The 3061-nt window shown below is 30.6% G+C and overlaps 1 non-coding gene across 1 annotated transcript; it reads left to right on the plus strand.

The window, feature by feature from the left end:
- The first annotated feature begins 2943 nt into the window (after positions 1-2943).
- LOC127150798 (small nucleolar RNA snoR126) lies at positions 2944-3061 on the plus strand. The gene has a single exon (XR_007823380.1). It is a non-coding gene; the product is annotated as a small nucleolar RNA snoR126 (small nucleolar RNA).

A 3061-nucleotide genomic window follows, 5' to 3' on the forward strand; every position in this document is an offset into this window, starting at 1 on the left:
CTTATATGCCACGAGAAAAGGATCATCCAGCTCCTCCTTGGCAGAGGCGGCATTGTAAGGCGGAAAGCGGCAGGGCGGTGGAGGAATCTTAGAAGAAACGAGGTGGTCGAACTGAGAAGCATCTGGGTTTTTGTAAGTAGAAGAGGAGTGTGAGTGTAAGTGTAAGGCAAGGGCTTGAAAATCCCGGAATTTGGAAAGCCCTGGGGGGTTTTGATGATGAGGAATAATATTTCCTTGGGAAAGGACTTTTCTATGATGAGTACTCATATTAATAATAATAACAATGATTTGATGATATGATATTGTGAAAAAGGGGAGGCTGATACAGTGGGATTTAAAAGAGAGCATGAAGAAGAAGAAGAAGAAGAAGAAGAAGAAGAAGAAGAAGAAGAGGAGAAGAAAGGGAATGGTAGCTGGTGGGTGTGACGTGAAGAGGAAGGGATTTGTTTGTATTTATTTTATATTTTCTTAAGTACTTTGGGCGGTAAACGTGGGATGTAGTTTCGTTTCCATAACTAAATCGGTTTGGTTTTTTCTGCCTTCCCAAAACCAATTTAAATAATACTATTTTTATTTTTTCTACAAAAAAAAAATAAAATAAAAAATTATTTTGGATTGATATTCTTATTTTTATTTTATTTATTTCAGTATATCATTCTCTTTTCTTTCTTTTAACTTTTTTTTATAGAGAAGTGTTTGATACTGCTTTCTGTTTTTTGTTCTATAAAAACTTTTACCATTATAAAACAAAAGTGTCAATGAAAAAAACTACGGTTTGCAAAAATTAAATTCTAAATATTTATCTAGAAAAGTTTGGTAGTGGAAATTTCAAAATAGGTTCATTCCAAAAGGGAAAGATCAATATCAAATAAAATTGACTAATCCTCCTAAATTGACCAATTAAATGCTCGTGAAAATTGACTACAAACAGATCACAATGGACACTCTTTCAAATTTTCTCATCTCATCAATACATAATTTTAGTTTATTTCTTAACTTCTTTTTTTCATTTGTTTCTTCAAGTAAAGTTCTTATATTTTTTTTATTACACACCTCACTTCTATATAGAAATTTTCCTTACACCAAATTTTGATTTGCATATCGATATTTTCTGTTGGTATTTTCCACATTCACATGACGCACAAATATAGAAGAAATGGATTGATACCAAACAATATTAGTTAATTTATAAATATTTTCGTTCCAACTACGAATAAATCACAACAGGCTTTGTGAAACAAAAGTTCCATAGTGCATCATGCACTCATTTAAAATGGTTATTAAAAAAAAGAAAAAAAAAAGAGGGATTATTTGGAAAATGTAATGTTTGAAGCATTGTTTTCCAAATTCATAAAATAGAAATACAATGAGCCACCACATACAAACACCAACAAGAAAATAATAAATAAAGAGTTAAAGCGTAATGGGAAGTCCACGTTAATGGTAGGTGGAGAAATTAATTAATTAAAACCCTTATCAAATAAAAATGTATATATTACGTTGAAACCAAGGTCTCTATACATCAAAACTAAATAAATAAATAAAAAAATAGAATGGATCACTTTCAAGAATAATGCATGGCACAATTATTCAAAGGATTAGGCTTAGAATAATTCATGAGTTGGCGGCTCTTCGGTTGAATGTTTGAACATAAATTAAATTAGTTAATGGCAGCTGAAAGCTAGGGGTTTTGGAGTTAAGTGCAAGAAAAACATAAGTTTAAAGTTCAAACCAATCAAGTTTTATTCAAGAATTTTATGTGGGTGCTTTTAATATGTAATATCACGACCTTTCTTACTTAATACGAAACTAAAATTGTATGTGTTTGAATTATGTCATAAGTTTGATTTTTTTTTTCTTCACTCTTAATTTAATTCTGTATGTAATAAACAATTTGTGACTTTATATGGGTAGAGATTATTTCAAATCATATGTCCTATTAACATGATTAGTATTGTTGTTTTATTTACGATTGTTACATATTAGTTTGAATTTAGAAATTTGGTTGAGTATATGTAACTAAAAGAGTAATGTATGAGTGATTGGATTAGTCAAAATTATGATTTGATCAATCACTGTTAGATATAAACGTAATTGTTTGCCTACTTAAAAAAAGTTCATATTTAACCACTTACTTATAAAAAGAAAGTATTTACTATTAAAAAACAGAAAGCAAATATTGGTTATTGGTGACCATTTCAAGACAAATAGTTTTATAAGTAAGTATTTACTCTTAAAAGAAGAAAACGCAAATATTGGTTATTTGTTACCATTTCAGGACAAATGGTTTGAAAAGCATGTGCTTTGAGATATACTTAAGGAAGTATTATTTACTAAGTGTCGCATTATTGATTTGAATAATGAACCAATAGATGTTTACCTTTAGTGTACGGTTAACAATTGTGCACGTATTAAAGATGATTGAAATATAATTTAAGAGAGATGCTTGGACAACCGACATGTAATTGAGTTTGATGAGTAAAAAAAATTCTCTCACCATTTGAGTTTACTAACAATTGAAGATGTTTTTTACCTCACTATTTGTATTAACTTACATTTATCATGTTGTTATTTATGTTTAACATGTATTTTTCACATTTTCAACTTGTGTGGATTTTCCTAATGGCTCTATTTTAACCAAATTGATTTGGGTCAACAAATTGACATAAGGTCCATGGAAAAGTGCGAGGCCCACTTTAGTTGCGGACAATTTGTAAGAAATTGGGCTTTCCGGCCCACTTTGTTACATCCCAACTATATATTTGTCGCTTTGAATTTAGGGTTTTGCGGAAGTGGAAGCGCGGGAGGCAATCCATTCTCATATCTCTTCATTTTCTGTTTGAGTTTGATGTATTCCTAACTTTGTTTTGGATTTGGTTGATTAAGAATCTGATTGTGTTTCAAAATCTTGGAAAAAGAAATTGGTAGGAGACTGTGGAAATGAGGCAGTGATGACAAACAAATTCATTTCTCGAATCTGAATACTGTACTGTGTTAATTCACAGGCGGACCTCCGGATTTACTTTGATTTGATGACTTCGTTTGTGCGTGTCTGAGCCTT

Source organism: Cucumis melo, chromosome 8 (assembly GCF_025177605.1).
Source record: "Cucumis melo cultivar AY chromosome 8, USDA_Cmelo_AY_1.0, whole genome shotgun sequence".
Taxonomy (NCBI): Eukaryota; Viridiplantae; Streptophyta; class Magnoliopsida; order Cucurbitales; family Cucurbitaceae; genus Cucumis; species Cucumis melo.